Source organism: Aulonocara stuartgranti (genome assembly GCF_965226115.1).
Source record: "Aulonocara stuartgranti genome assembly, chromosome: 1".
Lineage (NCBI taxonomy): Eukaryota > Metazoa > Chordata > Actinopteri > Cichliformes > Cichlidae > Aulonocara > Aulonocara stuartgranti.
Window position 1 is genome coordinate 28,897,482 of NC_138939.1, and position 19,354 is coordinate 28,916,835.

At 41.2% G+C, this 19,354-nt stretch overlaps 1 long non-coding RNA gene across 3 annotated transcripts; it reads left to right on the forward strand.

Annotated features, from left to right (window-relative positions):
* Window positions 1-691: 691 nt before the first annotated feature.
* On the forward strand, window positions 692-12,352 carry LOC309707237. 3 transcript variants are annotated; one of them, XR_014276960.1, is made up of 4 exons: window positions 692-1,039; window positions 1,202-1,289; window positions 1,998-2,068; window positions 12,173-12,352. It is a non-coding gene; the product is annotated as an uncharacterized lncRNA (long non-coding RNA). The 3 variants fall into 3 exon arrangements; XR_014276961.1 differs by lacking the exon at window positions 12,173-12,352 and adding an exon at window positions 5,266-5,995; XR_014276962.1 differs by lacking the exon at window positions 12,173-12,352 and having other exon boundaries at window positions 1,998-2,642.
* The last annotated feature ends 7,002 nt before the right edge of the window (window positions 12,353-19,354 follow it).

The following is a 19,354-nucleotide window of genomic DNA, read 5'->3' on the forward strand; positions in this document are numbered from 1 at the left end:
CCACATAGAATTCTCATTTTTACCTCAAAACCCTGAATTCCATCATAGAATTCTTACTCGGTTTGTAGTATGGACTTTACCTCTGTCATGATCCTGGGTCATTTGACCCAGCGTTTTAAGTTTTAATATATTTTTATGTTAATGTTTTATGTTTAAGCTCGTTAGGTTATCTAAGCTCATTTCTATTATGCCTAGGTTGCCGTTAGAGCTCATTGTTTCTTAGACTCCCTTTGTGTTATCACCCCCTGTGTTTAAGTCTCCTTTGTCAGTTTGTCATGTTAAGTCTGCTTGTTTCAATCAGTCATGTTTCATGTCTGCGTCTCATTATGTTTCCTGTTTTATTGTGAAGAGTCTATTTCCATGTTCAGTGGGTCTAGTTTCACTTCCCCTGTGGCGTCATTATGTAGATTCATATCAGCTGTTTCCCCATGTGTTTCCACTTCCCCTGATCACCTCCTGTGTGCATTTACGTTCCATGTTCATTGTATCTTTGTTTGGGTCCTCCATTCACACTACACACAGTCTGGTCAATTTGAACAATCTTTGGGAGCCAAAATGTAGAGAAAAAATTACTTAGTGCTTTTCTCAACATTTTGGCTGTTAATGTACATAATGGAATTGCTTCTGAGAATCTTGTCGCTGAACACATCACTCTGAGTATGTATTGGTGTCTGGATTTAGTAGACACCAGGGGCGGAGCGTGGGGGTGGCTTACTGGGCTTAAGCCCGGGTTGTTTTGTCAGAAGCCCGGGGTCTTTTGGAGTGTAATTTTTTCATAGTTAGATGTCTGGCTGACAACTGTATAAAACAAAAAGTACACACAATATTCGAAGCACATAGTGCACACTGTGGGAATTTACGACTGTGCGTGAATCCCCCCTGATATTGGTATGATCCGAGCTCAGGCACTAAGTGACTGAGCGAGGGGGCGGGGCAGCTGCTGCCTGTGTGCGCTGTTGGAGAAACGGAGCCAGCCATACTAAGGAGAGCTTAAGTTTGACCAGTTACCAAAGAAAATCATTCATACCGTACAAATAATGTAAATATGACGGTGCATCACGAAAGATTGATATCAAACTGATCACTTGACCAATATTACGTTACTCGCTCTTCAAGTGAATCAACAAATGGCGAAATGAAAAGCCGAACAAATGCTATTTTTTAGAGTCTTAGCTTACGTGTGTTTATTTCATATTTTCAGTTCTTACCCTCCCCGACTAAATCGGTTTCAGTTATGTACTGAAATATAAGAATGGACATTAGAGGCTTCTTTCAAAGAAAAAACTCAGGTAAATGTTATTTTATATATTATGCTTTGTATGTTGTTCAGTATATTTCTATGCAAAACAAGAGGGATTTCAGTACACAGCAGGATATTCACATTTGTAACCAGATATTTACACTTTAGGGAGAAAACATAAAACATTTTTACTGTACAACATCAATTTAGAGTAAACTTTTGTTTTAGATAAATATTGAAATATCTTTTGAATTAGTTAAATGTCAGAATAAAGAGAGACAGAGCTGTCTATTTTTTATCACTTTGATCAAATTTAGGAGTACATGTACACTAAGTTTATTGTTAATTAATAAGAAAACTCCAGACGATTCCATTCTGAGCTGAAGAAGCTTCTGATAGGTTAGTAGAGTCCATGTGAGTAAACTGGTGGCACAGCTGTGGATGCATATAAGGCAAAACACAGAGCCTGTTTTTTTGAAATGGGAAAATCAAGAGATGTCAACCAAAACACCAGGAAAAGAACTGTGGAGCTCCATAAGTGTGGCTCAGTTTGAATACAATTTGGTGCCATTTGCAATTAAGAAATACAGATAGTTTCTCTCTTTACTCTTAAAGTTAACAAATATGTTTTTTATATTTATCAATCTAAAAAAATAAACATTTAGTCCGATTTGATGTTACAATTAAAAAGTGTTTGTGTTTTGATCTGAACAGTACATAAATATGTGGTTTCAACTGTATATTTGATGATTGTCAGCACAAAGAGGGAGAGAGAGGAACAGAGAGGGAGATGGAGAATGAGGACAGAACAGAGATGAACAAGAGCAGGTGAGACACACATGTTAGTCAAATGGTCATTTGCCAAAAGTATCACCGTATCATAGGTCCTCATGTATCTCGTACCTAGTGTTTCTTTTTAGGTTTGCTATTTTTCAAATTCTATATTTATTAAGTTATGCAGGCTTGTTCGCACAACAAGGATAAATAATTATATAAACTTTCCTCAATCTAAATATTGTACTTTGGTGGAATTAAAAAATAAGTGTAGTGCAGGTCTATGATGATTTTTAGTGCTACTATCATCTAGTTCTGATTCTGGTTCTGTCTTGGTTAAGTCCTAAGTAGTCCTGATTTTGAACTGTTGTAGTCCTGTTTTAATTCCGGATCAGTTCTGGGTCTGGTTGAATTGGGGTTTAGTCCCTGTGTCTTGATACAGCCCCGACTTTGTTCTGCCTTGCTGCTTAATTAAAAAACTAGTTTAAGATGTCCTGCACATGTGATATATATTTTTCCCTATATGAAGTCATTCTTTTTTGAACAAAACTCAAAACAGAGCCTATTAATCTTTCAGTCATTTCTAACCCCCCCCCCCCCCAAAAAAAAAAAAAAATAAAAATAAAAATACCACATGCATACTACCCTTTAGGGCTAAGCCCCGGGTGCTTCAAATGTCTGGCTCCGCCTCTGGTAGACACAGTGGACCCATGAAATCCAATATTACTTTTTTAAATGGTTCCCCTGAAATAAGATGTAGCGGAGCATGTGGGATTTGTTTAGTAGGTTTCCCCACCAGCTGACATGTAGTGAGTGAATGTCAATATGCCACCACATCAGCCTTCAGCAAAGGCCAAAAGAAATTGTGCAACACCTGGTGATAAATTTTGTTCACCCCGAGGTGTCCCGGGGGGTTGGTAGTGACGGCAGATTTGAAACAGGGAGTCAGTGACGGGTCATTTTGCTGAGCAGTTATTAATGCATCCCTGTTTAACTTTAAGCTTAGCTCTTGCCATCAGTATTGTCACATCATTGCCACTTTTTATTCTACCACTCTTAGTGGTGGGAAACTTCTTCCCGTCTAACGTAGCCATGAATGTGTCAGCGACATCAGTAACATCATCAAATTTGCGCGATTGCACACGAGTAATGGTACAAACACGGAACACACCTGCTATAGGGGTGGCAGCACTAGTGACAGAGGTAACAGGCATTTCGATCACTTCAGGCGCGGGGAAAACTTTCCCACCAGCCAAATCATTTCACAGAATAAATGAAACCCCTTTAATCTGTAACTGGGAGCTTTAACATGCCCCGTTGTTACGGGCGAATGCAAATGCACCTTATGTAGTGGCACCCGAAGAATGCTCATCTTAATCCCCCATATCAACACATTTGAATCACAAGCAGTTTTATCTGACAACGGCAGTGCCTGTTATGTCCAACATAACAGGCACCTTATCCTTCTTCTCCCACGTCACAGAAACTAAACCTTTGGAAATGAACGGTTTGAAACGTGGCTCTATTTCAGCATCTAAATTCTAAATTCCATGAGTGGAAAGCATTTCGGGCAGAGAGATAGATTCTTTGCCAGGTCTTTGAATTATGGACTTTACCCCATAATTTTCACTTACCTGTCGGAATTTTGCCTCTTACAATTCAGAGGCAAAAATCAGTATTCTGATGAGACAGTAAGAATTCTATCTTTACTCTCAGAACCGTCAGATTGTTCTTGGAATGTTGACACATAGAATTGACAGAATAGAATTGTGAGAACCATGTGGCAATTCTCAAATGAACATTAGAATCTGAGATAAAAGTGAGAATTTCATAGGTTTTGAGAATTCTTTGGTAAAAGCTGGAATTCTGAGCACAAATTGAGAATACATTATTCTGATGAGACAGAGTGAACTCTAACAGGCAAGTTTCTGGCAGGAAAGTAAAAAATCTGAGGTACAAACCAGAATTCTGAGAACACGGTGAGATGAAAATCAGAATTCCCAGATTAAAGTGAGAATTCCATGAGTCAAAATTCTGAGACTAAAGTAATGATTATGAGGAACAAAGTGATATATCTTGGGTAAACCTGGAGTTCTGAGAACAAAGAATTCTGAGAATAAAATTCACTATTCTGATGACACAGATGCCTAAGAGGCAAAATTGTGCCACGAAAATGAAAATTCTGAAGTTCTGAATTGACAAAGAGTTTACTATTTGATTTTCATAAATGTAAATATGTCAGAACATCTAGCTAAAGATTTCCTTACAGCACAGAGCATGGGAATATCCCACCCATCTTTACTGATGTGACTTCTCCCTGACAATGGGATGGCAGGGAAACAGCTCTTAGTTGCCCTGTTTTTATTATTCTGCTTTGTAAGAGAAAACAAAAAACAGATGTGACTCAAAAGCCAGTCCAGCTTTTAGGTCAAATCCAGGATGCAGAATGTAGGATGGGACTCTGTGAAATATCCATCATCCCTCTGTCCTTTTCTGTCTCTCTTTACGTGTTACTTCATGTCTTCTCCCTCCCTTTTGGCACGCACATTTCTGTAGAAAGCTAGAAAATCTAATTAGAAGACTGTATGTTTCTACGTATCTCAGATGTCAGTCTGAGGTTATAGAGGTTATGGGTATTGGTGGTTTCCAACCTTATATTCATGCAAAGATACATGACCACATTCGGTCAAAGAGGCGTGACAGAGTTTTTACAGAGTGAGTCCACAACAATAAACTTACCTTCTGACATCATGGAGCTGACCTGCCAGAGTATTGAGATTTATGTATTTAGCTTTTAGCCAAGCACAGAAGAGCCGCAGCTGTTGAAAATTTCATAAAAAGTGTCAAAAGTTGAGTGATAAAACATTCGCTTGGATATAACTCCTGTCCTTAAAAGTCTTGCATGTGTTTTGAGCTTCCACACACTTAAGCATAAAGATTTCTGAAAGCTTTCATGTCTACTTTTTGTGCATTACTATGTTCTTATGGGTTTTTTCTATTACTGTAGAAAGTGCAAATACACTAAATCAAACAAAAGTAGGTACAAGTCTTTCTTCAATTCTGTTCTTTCTGTTATTTTTTTAATTAAAAAACTATCTTACAAGGTTTATAATGTTGTCTGTACTAAAGAATCTAGCAATGACTCTTTCCTTGTGGACTTAGGCTGTGAATGATGCGCTTTCTGACATCAGTTTCAGTGCAGTTCTGATTGTGCTCACCTGTTTGTAATTCTGCAGTCTTTTCCATTTCAGGATGAATGCTTTAAATAAGACAAAGGGACACCAATTGTATAAGTAAGTTGATTATAACGAGTGTCTCTCAGCTGTTGAATATCTGTAATGTGTGAAATATGTTTCAATTTGCATTTAATTGGTTGTGTTTGAACTACCAAATAGTTCACATACAACTGGAACTAATAGACTTAGGTTTAAGTCTATACTACATCGATACTAGTATTGCATCATTTTGCTTCTTGAGTAATTTCTTACACAAATCTTTGTACTACAAGGTTTCTGAGATAAAAATGTTTTAATTTTAATGTACTGCGATGGCTGCAGTTACAGCCACACAGTGGTAATATCAGTGTAGAGACTTAAACACAACACTGCATTCACATTTGTGTTTCTTTAAATATAGGAATTAATTTACAGGATAATAAATAACTGGTTTGGTTTAGAATTAATTCACATATTCACATGACACTGTATTCTAAAATAAGTGCGCACATTTTAGTTTACACTGTTATGATTTAATCTTTGTTTTCTGAGTTACCTTAGTTATAGCAGCTCCAGTCCCCTGATTGAGGAGCCAATAGGTGGAAAAGGGGCGGAGCAAGCCTTGATGGAAAACTGCAAATTGGCTCATTCCATAACTCGGGACCATGGGTGGGGGATTGGATTTCATTATGTTAGTTTCAGTTAAGTTTTGTGTGTTTTACCCCTGTTTGTGTTTTTGTGGGCTGATCAGCCACTATTTAAGTTCCCCCTTTGTCTTGTTGGGTAGGTCAGTTTGTTTGGGTTATCAGTATTGTTTGTTAACTTTGAGTAGAATTCTGTTATTTTGACCTCTTTTATGGGCCCAAGATTTTGACTTTTTGTAAGATTTAACCAACTGTGTTTTGGGGTTAAATAAAAAAACAACAACTTTTTTTGGACTTTAACCTGTGCCTGAGTTTCTTTCGCTGCTCGGTCATGTACAAAGAACTAAATTCACACACATTTTGTTGAAAAATAGCCACAAATTACTTCTGTTTAGTATAACGGAGATATATATTGGTCTGATAAACACTGTATGCATGGTGCAGAGCTCGCTGTGGCTTCATCTGTCTGCCCTGTTGTCACTCCAGCAGGCTCTTATGTCTGCCATGAAAGACTGTGAGCATCTCCTGGATTAGATAAAAGCCCATGCATCCACCCATTAGGATCAACTTTGTTTACCTCTCCGCTGAGTCGCCCAAATTGTGAGTTGAGACTGGTGGTCTACTACTGAGGAGGCAGTGAGATTTTCCACAATCAGTTTCAAACAGTAAGTTTCCATTGCATGGAAAAGGGTCCTGGTCTTATCTATGTCTGAATGTCCTCAGGATTAAATGGCAACAAATTACAGTTCTGGGGAAGACATTTATGGAAGAGCAAACAGCCTTGATAACAGAGTGGATTGATGACCATTCATAGGTTCTAACGGTATTTATGTTTGGACAGTTCATATTTATGTTTGTGTACAGCTACTGCCTGTTAGTGCCTACTTGCTAGTTAGTACATTGTTGTTTTGATGTAAATAGTGTCAGCCGTGTTGCACAACCTCCCCAGAGATGGATGATCCACTATGATCTTCCATTTCCCAGACTTGATGAGATCACTGCTTACATAAGATAAGAACCAGCAGCAGAGGTGACACACATGGCTGTCAACACTGGAGCTGCTGCAGTGAATCAAGCAAATGTTAACTCAGAAATAATACCAGTCATCACAGACTACTGTTAATGGAGACATTTAACAGCAAGCAAAGCCACATCAAACTCTCATTTGTTTTTCTCTTATGCTTCTGTGAAGGCAGTGTGCATATAAGCTACCACAGATGACGGTGTGGTTAACAACAGCTAGGCAATCCAATAAGGTGGGAAATGATAAAGACAAATAGTAGTTCAGCATGGAGCCCTTTTCTTGGTGTGATACAAGCCCTGCTGACCCTGAAAAGCAGAGAAAAAGCCGAAAGTTTGCGCAAGGCTGGAGCTGTACTGAGTGTTAGGGGGTGGGCGTTAGGCTGGAGGTACTTTTTAGGATGTTATGGCCAGTGCTGCATCAGAGGATATTTTGCGTGCAGACATTTTTATGAACTTAGACTCAGTTGCCAAAATGTTTCATATTTATGAGAGCAAGATTCGTGCTAAGTACAATAAAACAAATGTCATTGTACATATCACGCTGTTTTATTGATTTAAATTGGGCATATGGCTCAGCTTTAGCCATGACTGGAGCAAAGGCTGGTCAGTGTTTCCCCTGATTGTAGACTCCGGTGCTTAACCTTACCCCAAGAGTAAACAGGTTTACTTGTGCATAGTATATAGCGCAATACAGTAAATCGATATCATTCACATAGTTGTCTACATGTAAACTGTCTATGTTAGGCTGAGGTCTGCTAACCACATATTTACACAGAAGCAACAGGCTATAGCAAAGCTATTGCTTTCAAACTATTATGGAAATGAATACATGTGACTGAACCTGTGAGGTTTCAGCCCGAGAAAGATAAATATGTTTCATTTCTTTGACTGTGTTTTCTTTTCTTTTCTTTTTCACTGTTAAGTTAAGTGACCCACTGAAAGAAGGGTCAAGAACCTCCGTGTGTAGCCTAATTTAGAAATCCAGAGTTTTACAATCTGTAAAGAGTTAGGAGGCGGCGGAGAAGAGGGTTTACAAATGGTTCTGGGCACATTTCCTGCACAGGCGGGAATTCCATCCCACTTCACCAATCTGGAGATGTTTACTTGCAAAATGTGGAAGCATGATGCAGTGCTTATGTGTCAGTTTCAGAGTGTGAGTGTGCGTGCGCACAAGTGGGGGTGCGTGTGTGTGTGTGTGGTCAAAGGAGACCCTCAGCTCTTGTGACTCTGGCTGGGGATAGAAGCAGGGGGTGGGGAAGATGCTATCAGGCCCTGATTTCTGTGGTTTTGATGACATCCAGATAATAGCAGAAACACACACATACACACACACACACAACAGATGCACAAGAACAAGCATCTCGTCTGCTTCGAACTTGCCACCACTGGCCTCTCACGCACACTTACACACACACACAGAAACACAGACGCATACACCAAAGCTTGAAAATTACAGCTTAGCATGCAAGCGCTGAGCAGATGGGTTGCCTAATGACTATTGTGTATAGTGCAGAGGGAGTGTGCTGCTTTCCCATTACACGTCCCCCTTACAACCCCAAAGCATAGGTCTGGCTTTCATTTAGTTTATGTCTGAACTGGCACTAGCATGACACATGCAAGTTGCAGGTGGTCAGGCTATGAAGAAAAAAATGAAAACATATTCTCTGCACTTGCTTTTTGCTTTTATCACTTGTCAAAGTTTTTTTTTAAAATATATATGGCCAAAACAATATAGCACAGTATATTTTGTTTATTTTTATACCTGTTTGCTCTTTGCAGGATAATGTGATAAAAAATATAATAGTGACTTTATAAAACAACAAGCCTCTGTGAAGATGAGGCTTTAAATGACATCAGTATGTTAGCGTGAGAGTCAGAGGTAGACTGCTAAGGATCTGTCATGATTGCTATCAAGGGTTGATTACTTTAAGATGATCTCATTTAATGATCTAATATTTTAAAAGATATCGCCCTACTCTCGTTATTATGAAGAGATTGTTTCTTCTAAAAATCAACCTGGTCTCATTTCTTTTTCCCCTGAGTATGCGCGAATATTATCAAAATGTTTTTCAGAGAAGATCAGAGAATTTTACCAACTGAAACTGGAAACATTGTGAAATAATGTTTATATATATATATATATATATTTCAGTTCTGCTGAGCCAAATAAGACAGGTCAGGGTGAAGAAGTGACAGCCAAAGAAAAGCTTACCACAAAACGGAAAAGTTATGACAAATCAGACTATAAGGCAAAAAGAAAGTGCAGCTTTATGGTTTCATGGACAAAAGAATTTCTGTGGCTGCAATATGATGAGCTATATAACCGGGGCTGCACATAAGTGGTCCGCAGGTGCGCATTCGCTGTCAAAATAAAAAAGCACGCACAAGGGTTAGGGTTAAATTTAAAACTGTACTTTTGAGTTAAAATATATATTTATAATTTTAATAAATGGCAAATTAAAAAGGCATGAACATTTTTTTTGTATCGAAATTTTGTGTATCGTTGCACCCCTAATATGTATGTATGTATGTATGTATGTATGTATGTATGTGTATATATATATATATATATATATATATATATATATATATATATATATATATAGATATATATATATATATATATATATATAGATATAGATATAGATATATATATAGATATATATATATATATATATATAGATATAGATATAGATATATATATATATATATATATATATAGATATATATAGATATATATATATATATGTTTGGAAGAGCTCAGTTTCAGTCCTATCTTTCAGGAGAGTTTATATTTGAATGGACAGATACTAGTGTTACAAGCGGGGCTGAGTGCAGCCCACCTAAATGGCCCTATTGCTTGCCCAAAGAAAAACATTTGTTTTTGTTAAAAATAATGTATAAACTTTCCCTCCAGATGTGAGTTAGGTGTTGCCTTTTTAATTTTTCCCATGTACTTTTATTGAAGGGCAAAAGTGACTGAAAAACCTACAACATCAGCACTTCTGAAAAACGCTTCTAGTGTCACATTTATTATAGAAATCACTCTTATACTCGATGATTGATTCCATCTACCTTTTAGTGCAGCTACTGTGATGGCACTGCACAAATTGGAGTATTTAGAGAGAGCCTATGTCTCTGCCAGTGTATTAACTGTGTGCTGTGTAACTCTTAAAACGAATAAACACATAGCACTTCAGTCTTGTGTTCAGCCTGTAGAAACCATCCTATAGCTACTACATTGCTGCCAAATAAATGAATCTCAGTTTGCTCAGGTTTTTATTTATTATATTTTTTCCTCAAACAGTAATAAACTAATAATCACCTGATCTAACCACCCAGCCCAACAGCAGGCCAGAACTAGCCTTGCTAATCCACACAGAAAATGTACTTCTCTAGGAAAATAGATTATATCTGTGACAACATGTTTTTTATCATGATCACACTTTAGGTAAAATGACTGGAACAGAGGAGTGATACTTTCTCAGAATGGATCTCTATAATTCATAATTATCATTTGTAACAACTGTGATCATTTTCATGTTATATTAAATTATAAAAAGCAAAGTGATTGAGCTGACTGACAAAGTTTCAGTGACACTGATCTGTTTGCCTCACACACCATTTATAATGCACATAAAAGGAGCAAACCAGACCTATATTTATGAATAGCACCTTTTAAAGGGCATCAGTCAGCAGCTTGCTCAGAGCTATATGACAGAGCGATTGATGCTGCCTTTATGTGCCCAAGTTTTCCTTATGCATGTTCAGTGGATGCGTGTGGAAGAGACAATGGGGGTGAAAGGTCTGTCTGCATCTTTGTCTATACCTAATCTCCTGTTGCACGCAAAAGGCGGTGTATAAGACAACCACGAAGGTAACTTCAGATGGACAAACAGCCGCTCTGAATTACATCACTTGGGGAGGATGCCTTTGTTTCTGTGAAACCAAACACATCCTCGTGAATGACATGGCAAGGTGCCTGTACTTGAGATGTCTTTGCAGGGAGGCGTGCCGATCATCTATTAGTCTCAATTTCTCCCCTTCTCGCACGATAGCCCATCCATGATACCTCCCTTAATTTTCCTCTCTCCCACCTCCAGCCTCAGCACTCGGTTTCTCAGCGAGGCACAGCTCTGTGATATCCTATACAGTCTGCACTTTTGACCAACTGTCCTGGATAATGGTTTTCAGATTCTTCAAGGTGGCCTGAATTAGTGCCAGAGCTGAAAATGGAAAGCAAACACAAGTCCACCACCCTCTGTTCCTACTTAGCTCCAATGTAAGCTGATTATTCCGGTTCTGTCATGCTTTTCCATGTGAGTCTCACATCCCTCAGTGACTGCACAGACAGAGCGTGAGTTTGTTTTTTTGTTTTTTACTGTCCACCTTTATGTAATGCAATCAGATATCAAGGCACAGCGAATTAGATTCCTGCAAAGGGTCATGGCTCGAAAAACAAACATGCTTGTGAAACCTCAACATGTACAGTATGAGCCAGATATGTACGATGAGCTGCTGCAGGTTGTCTGTGAGTCAGTACACGCAATGCTCTCCACAGTCTCACACACATTAAACAAGCCCTCCTAGCTTCCCACATGGCCTTGGTGTGTGGTTCCTCCTGACCACACAGCTATGTTTACTTTACCGGCCTCCCTTGTTCTAGTCTTACAATTGTTGTGGTTTTTTGATCTGCCCAACACTTCTTTAGCAATCCACAGTTTCGCCACAGTGTTACTACTGGACAACTACAAAAGTGAAATTAAATATTATAGTGTCGGGCTCGTATCTTTCATTGCTTTGGAATTTTCTATGTAAACTGGCAATGACTTAATAAGATCAATGACACATCGTTTCTGTGAGGTCCTGGTGGGCAGACAGTAGACGGATTATTTTCTATGAATTTATACTGTGTTTAATGTGTGATATGAAACTTTTATGGAATTACGGCCGATATGATATTAAAAAACAATCAGTGGGTGGCGATTGCATTTTTTTCTTTTGGTAATTTTTTTATGTTTTTTGCTGTTGTAAACTGACTGCAGAGACTAACTGGTTGCCCAGTGGTTGAGAAAGCAACACTCTCAACTTCTGGTCAACCCATTTATGAATGCAACCAGACTGTTGTTGTCAACAAGTTGTTATCAATCTGATTCAGCCTTGCTGATTCTCACAAACACATTGCATGTAATTGCCAACTTGACCCTGCTGAATCGTAGATTGATATCAGACTTCCTCCGTCTTATTGCCATTTTATCGCTTTCTTCACACAACAGGGAACTGACTGTGAGTGGTCACAGACCTGGTCGCAAAAACGACCTTTTATTAAAAAGGAGCAAAATGAGATACATACGTCTTGGGACTGTGGGAGGAAATTATTAACACATCATACATCATGACTGAGCTGACAGTGGCACTTGTAGTCACCAGAGCACGGTGGCCCTGAAAGGCCAAATCAAGATATTCTAGGTAAGTGTGTTTTAATCTCATGATTAAATGGATGGATGGATTTTTAGCCTAACAGTTAGGCTAACAAACTCAACTCTTTTCTCAAAAAAGCAATAGATCCTCCACTTCTTTTAAGTGTCTCCAAGCACAAGTCTTAGCATATTTTGGTTCCTGCAACTGGTCCGTCAGGTTATTGTCTCCACAGAAACCCTACACTTGTGCTTTTTTTTCTATTTCTTTTTTCCTATTTCCGTTGTGTTTTGTGTGCTTTTACAGGGTTTTTCTTATTGCTGGTGTTTTCTTAAGTTGCAGTCTGTTTGGCCTCTTAGGGCCAGTGTACCAGAGAGTGGAGCGCTAATGCTAAAAGATAATGATAATATGGCACCATTAATTTAATACACTTTGTTCAGTGTGAGGATTTGGTGGTAAATGTTTGTTGCTGACACAATAAAGAGTCTCAGTTATTTTCCACCTGTCAAGGTGATTTTACACATCCCGTCAACGTACACCAGCATACTATACTACGTGCATTATTTTGCTCTTCAAGCTTCACTCTGCCCTTTTTAAAGAGGCCCTTTCAGAGCACTGTTTGCACTGTTTATGCAGATCACAACTGCACAACCACATACAGGGATATGGCAAGCCACACTGTCTGTTTCAAGCACACGCAAACCACTACAGTGAACTGGACTCAACAGCCAGCTTTCCTAAACCTTTGCAGATTGTTGAAACATCCCTGTAATCTTCTCTGCTGCGGCCCTTGAGCTACACTACTCTGTGGTACAGATGAGTGGTGTGACCACATATAAGTCACACAACAGAAACTATATTGATGACCTCTGAGACTCGTTTATGCATGCATTCCATGTTATGATAATGTATCGAGAGAGGAAACTGGGAAGTTTTCACTCCCCACAATGGGAAATAGTGTGTTAAATTGGTAAGTAAGGGGTTGGAGACAGAGTATGGGTCTGTTTGCTTGCACATAATTTGTTATTATGAAGTGTATTCTAACATAATCCTTATAAATATAATGTAAAAATCTGCAATTTTGTAAAAAAACAAAACAAACAAAAACAGGAAAAAAGAGTGCACTGCATGGTTAACCAATATGCACTGCATGGTTAAGTAAGTGGATTCCCTCTCTGCTTGCTTGCCACCCGTGTAATGTCTTTGTTGCAAAAATAGTTTCTCGTGTGATCCCCCCCCCCCCACACACCACATCGCCCCAAGCTCACTTCCCGACCACACAAACGCCACCCTGCACCTCAGCTTACCCCAGCTACATAGGTGTGAGATGTGTGTTATAGTGATGAGAGCAGGGCAGGCGCTCTTGCAATCTTAGGAGGTGATGAGGCCAGTAAATCTCCACTGAGGGGTGGTCTCTAAGGCTGCCCCAGCCTTGGCAGGACCCCTGGGTCCAAATTGAAAGCAGACATGTTTGGAGTTCATTCTCTGAGTTACTACTGTTCAATTGTGATTTACAAGAGTGTGTGAGATATGGAAATCTCTCACGCAACTCAAGATATGGGCTGAGTAAAAGCACATTGTGAAACAGGCTCCCCTCCACCCTGTGGGAAGGAGTAATCTGTAAACTCATGCTATCCCTCCATTTGGCCAAGACTGTTTATTCAGTTTTTTTCATCCTTTCAGCCAGTCATGTTCTCAAATTGGGACACAATCTCCTCTTTGGCTAATGGAAAAAGCATGCCAGCAAGAAGGGAAATTCAAGCTTTTCTAATAGGGGTGCAAGGTTGAAATCATTGTGGGGGGGTGGGTGGGGGATTCAGTGAAGGGGAGCAAAGCTAAACTACAGTACTCTGAAAAATCTTCTCTCGTAATCAATTCTTACACTAAGAAAACATTCAATCCAAGTCCAAGAGAGCATCTTGTGGATGTCTGCAGGCGACTGAAATGTTCTGGCCTGGACAGCGCAGAGTCTCACAGCAAGACCAAGAGGGCACTAATCAGGTTGGCAGAGGGCATGTTTATAAAGACATTGTTGTATACATCCAGAGACTAAGCAAAGGGGAGAGACAGTCAGAAAGGGAACCCCAAGGCATAGAGTCTATGCAAAAGAAAGATCTTGAGGACACCACATGTGCTACTCCAACACATATTGCAGATTACTCACCCAGAGCCCGACCAGAGGCGATGCGAACTCTTCAAGAGGTAACACTGAAGAGGGAGTTTAAAATCTGTGGGCAGATTGGAGAGCATGGGCAGAAGGATAAGCTATCCTATCTCAGCTTGATTCGCCAGATTGAGAATGGAAGTGAAAAAGGGCACTCGGAGACTGAAATAGTGGAAGCAGTAATTAGGGCCATTAGTCCAGGAACGCCCCTAAGAGACATGTTGGAGATTAAACGTAGGTTAACACTTAGCAAACTGCTCACCATATTAAAGGGACACTATAGGGTAGACAGCCCCACTGAGCTTTACCATCAGCTCCTCAGTATCTCCCAAGAGCCCAAAGAAACTGCCTTAAACTTTGTATTTCGTGCCATTGAACTTAAAGAGAAGTTGTTATGGAAAGCGGCAAATGAGGAGACAGATGAACTGTATAGCAGAGCCACCATTCAGCGCAAATTTCTCCGCTCCATTGCAACTGGGCTGCTCAGTCACTCTATCAAGTATCAGCTACTGTCCCACCTAAACAACATAACCATAACAGATGAAGAACTGATTGAGAAAGTCAATGAAGCTTCAAAGCTAGAGAATGAAACATTTGAGAAACAGAAAAGGTCCACTGCAGCCAAGGTTCCCAAGGTCCAAGAACTCCAAACAGGATACCAAACAGCCCTGACATCTGCTCAGAGCCCCTCAAAAACCAGAGAATCCCCCACTACAGTGCCCATGACAACAGTGAAAAATAAAGAGACTAAGGCAGACACGCAGCAGATTATAGAAGAACTACGTAAAGAGATGAAACAAATGTTTATGGCTCCTATGGAAACCAGTCATGGCACCAAAGCAACGAGAAAAAGGCTGTAAAAAGTGCAAAGAAGAGGGGAAAGGAGAGAACTGCCTGCAAGTGCTTCAAATGTGGGCGAGAGGGCCACTACTCCCGTGGATGCCGAGCACTGAGACTGTCATCGGGAAACGGGGAGGGACTACTGAGACGGGACCAGCAGTAGCCCAAAGCCCATGGTCCCATAATGACCAGCAAAGCCCACCAACATCCTCCAAAGAAACTGCAGCTAGTGTCCCATCAGTGGTAACTGAGGTTCACTATCTACCTCCTCAACAAAAGTCACGGTTAGTAAGCCTGGTGGGAAACAGATGTACTGTGAACTGTTTTATGGACAATCACCCAGCCAAGGTGTTATGGGATTCAGGGGCACAGTCCAGCATAGTAAATGAAAACTGGCGGCAAAACCACCTCGCCGACACAGTCGTCAGAACCAACAGAGACCAAAGTCATGGGACCCACCAGTGGATCTCCAGCATCTGGATGAAAATCAGCGAGCGGCTGCGAGAAAGATGTTGCGAGAGGAATGTGAGGCATTTGCATATGACAGTGACGATGTTGGCTGCTTACCATCCCTGAGGATGCATATAAGCCTCCATGACACAAATCCTGTGAAAAAGACTTACATGTCCATCCCAAAACCCCTGCACAATGAAGTGAAAGAGTATTTGCAAGACCTGCTTAACAAAGGCTGGATCACACCATCACGGTCCCCCTACTCATCACCTGTGGTGTGTGTCCGCAAGAAAGACGGCACCCTCCGCCTTTGTTGTGACTTTAGGGAGCTCTATTGCAAGTCAGTCCCAGACCACCATCCAATACCAAGGATCCAAGACATGTTGGATGCGCTGGGCGGGAGCTCCTGGTTTTCCGTGTTAGACCAGGGTAAGGCGTACCACCAGGATTTCTTGTATGAAGAAAGCCGTCCCTTAACCACCTTCATCACACCCTGGGGGCTCTATCAGTGGGTACGCATTCCCTTTGGTCTGAGCTCCGCACCCGCTGAGTTCCAGAGGAGCATGGAACACTGCATGGCAGGCCTCAGAGATACTATCTGCCTCCCACACCTGGACGACAACCCTGTACACAGCAGCAGCTTTGATGAACACTTGGAACATATCCGCCTTGTCCTCCAGCGTTACAGAGAGCATGGTGTTAAGCTGGTGTTAAAGAAATGTGAACTATTCAGGCGAAGTGTCAAGTTTCTGGGAAAGCTGGTAACAGGTGAAGGCTACACAATGAACCCGGCAGAGATGGCTTTAAAGGAAAAGACACCTGCAACTGTCAGAGAGGTACGTGAAATGCTTGGTTTCCTCTCTTATTACAGGCCGTTCATCCCCAACTTCTCCCGTGTAGCCCTCCATCTTCTGAGAATTCTGCTCTAGTCTCAGCCGACAAGTCCAAAAAGGAGGTGAAGTAAAGTAAAGGGCACATACCATCACGGGCACCCATTGAGTGGACAACCTCTCACCAAGAGACATTGAACCAGCTTGTAGATGCACTTACAAGACCCCCCATTCTCGGGTACCCCGACTTCATAGAGCCTTTTGTGTTACATTGTGATGCATCACAGGTTGGGCTAGGTGCTGTTTTGTATCAGCGGCAGCAAGGCAAGATGAGAGTCATAACATATGGCTCCCGCACCCTGAGTCCAGCAGAGAAAAAGTACCACCTGCACTCTGGCAAATTAGAGCTTTTGGCTATGAAGTGGGCAATTTGTGAACGTCCGGGATTATCTGTACCATGCCCCATCATTCGTGGTGTACACTGATAATAACCCACTAACATATGTGCTCACTACTGCAAAGCTTAACGCCACAGGTCACAGATGGGTCGCGGAGCTGGCCAGCTACAACTTCACCATCCGCTAACATCCAGGCAAGACCAACGCAGATGCTGATGGGCTGTTGTGAATGCCGCTGGACATTGACAGCTACATGAAGAGCTGTACAGCTGAAGTTGGACAGGAAGCCATAAGCGCATCAATGGAGTCTGTAACGGTCGAGGAGAGAGACCCTTGCCAAGGCATTGGAGTTATCCAGGTGAGTGCTCTGAAGTTAATCAAAGATTCTGACACTACTCGGTCTTTTACACCAGACCAGATTCGCAGAGCCCAGGAAGCAGATGAAGTTCTGGCAAGAGTGCTCTGGTATAAGTCGCTGGGTAGAAGACTGAGTAGAACTGAGGTGAAGTCAGAGCATCCTGCAGTAGCTGCACTACTCAAGCAGTGGTTGAAGCTTCACGTCGACCAAAATGGTGTCTTGCGTCGCCAAACATCACGCCGAGAGCAGCTACTGGTCCCTAAAGCCTATCGTCCCCTGGTTTTTAAAGAACTCCACCAAGACATGGGCCACTTAGGGGTGGAAAGGACGCTCGACCTAGTTCGAGACAGGTTCTACTGGCTGCAGATGGCAAAGGAGGTTGAACACTTTGTTACAGAAGAATGTGAGTGTCTTAAGAAGAAGAAACCGAGTAAGCAGACCCGTGCACCTCTGTCCCCGATCCAGTCCACTTATCCATTCCAGCTGGTGTCCATAGACTTCCTTCACCTGGAAAAGTGTAAGCAGGGCTACAAGTATAAACTTGTTGTCATGGATCACTTCACGAGGTTTGCCCAAGCATATGCAATGAAGAACAAAGCAGCTAAAACAGTCGCTGGCAAGCGCTTCAATGACTTTGCACGCAAGTTCAGGCTTCCCGACCAGACTACACCACAACATGGGCAAGGAGTTTGAAAACAAACTCATGGCAAGATTGAAAGAACTCTCTGGTATCCAAGGCTCCCACACGACACCCTACCACCCGCAGGGTAACGGACAGGTGAAGAGATTCAACCGCACCCTGCTCTCCATGTTGCGGACCCTGGAGGACAAGGAGAAGGATAATTGGAAAGAGTCGCTAGCTAAAGTCGTCCACGTGTACAACTGTACGAAGAATGAGGCTACGCCCCATATTACCTCATCTTCAGACGTGCCCCACGACTTGCTCTTCGACCTGAAAAGGGATGAAGCTCATGTGGACTATGATGAATATGTTAGCTGCTGGAAAAAGAGAATGCAGGAGGCGTACACAGTGGCTTCTCAAACTGCTACCAAGGAAGCTGCTCGAGGCAAAGCATAGTACAACAAGAAAGTTAAAGGGAGAGATCTTCAGCCTGGGGATAGAGTGCTCCTCCGAAATCTCACTCCTCGAGGTGGACCCACAAAGATCCAGTCCTTTTGGGAGAACCAAGTCTACAAAGTGAAGGAGAGGAAAGCAGATGACAGTCCAGTGCATCTGATCCACCCTGAAAATGGCCAAGGCAGAGATAAAGTGGTGCACAGAAATCTCCTACTGCCCTGTGACTTCCTACCACTTGAGAAGCCATCAACACAGACTGTTCAGCCCATAAAAGGTTATGGTTTATTTTATACTCAGAGACACTTTCTTTTAGTAAGGCCACTGCAATGTCAGTTTACAGAGGGCGCTCAGTCTCGTACGCATCGGTAGCTGACGCTACACTAGAAGAAGTAGTGTGAAGAGGCAGCCTACGGCCTGCGCCTACAGAGGCAGCCTACGAAGAGAACTGATTGTTATATTTTTATGTTTTTACAGGTAAGCTGGGTGGTTGATAATATAAAACAGAGGTTCTAAACGTGACAGACAGCAGTGGCGATTAATGATAAATGTCTTGTTTGTGCCGAATGTTAAGCTAGAGAGCTAATTTCCAAGTTGGTCCAGTTGTTAGCCTGTACCAATCCAAGTATTAGACTGTACCAAAACTCTGTGAGCTCGGTGCAGGTATTTTTGGGTTAAAGCCACAAGATATATATTTTGCACAATAAGAGAAAATGTGAATTGCTTTATGTTTAGTTCATGAAGAGTGAATGCTGTAGAAATATGTTAAGAAAAACATTTATTTGAAAGAGATCTAGTTTAATAAATACACTTAAGAAGACAGGTTCATAAATAGATTAAAACAGTAGTGAAAACAATATAAAACACTAATCAGAGTTCACTATGTTATTCATTATTTACGATTTACACCTACAGGCCAGTG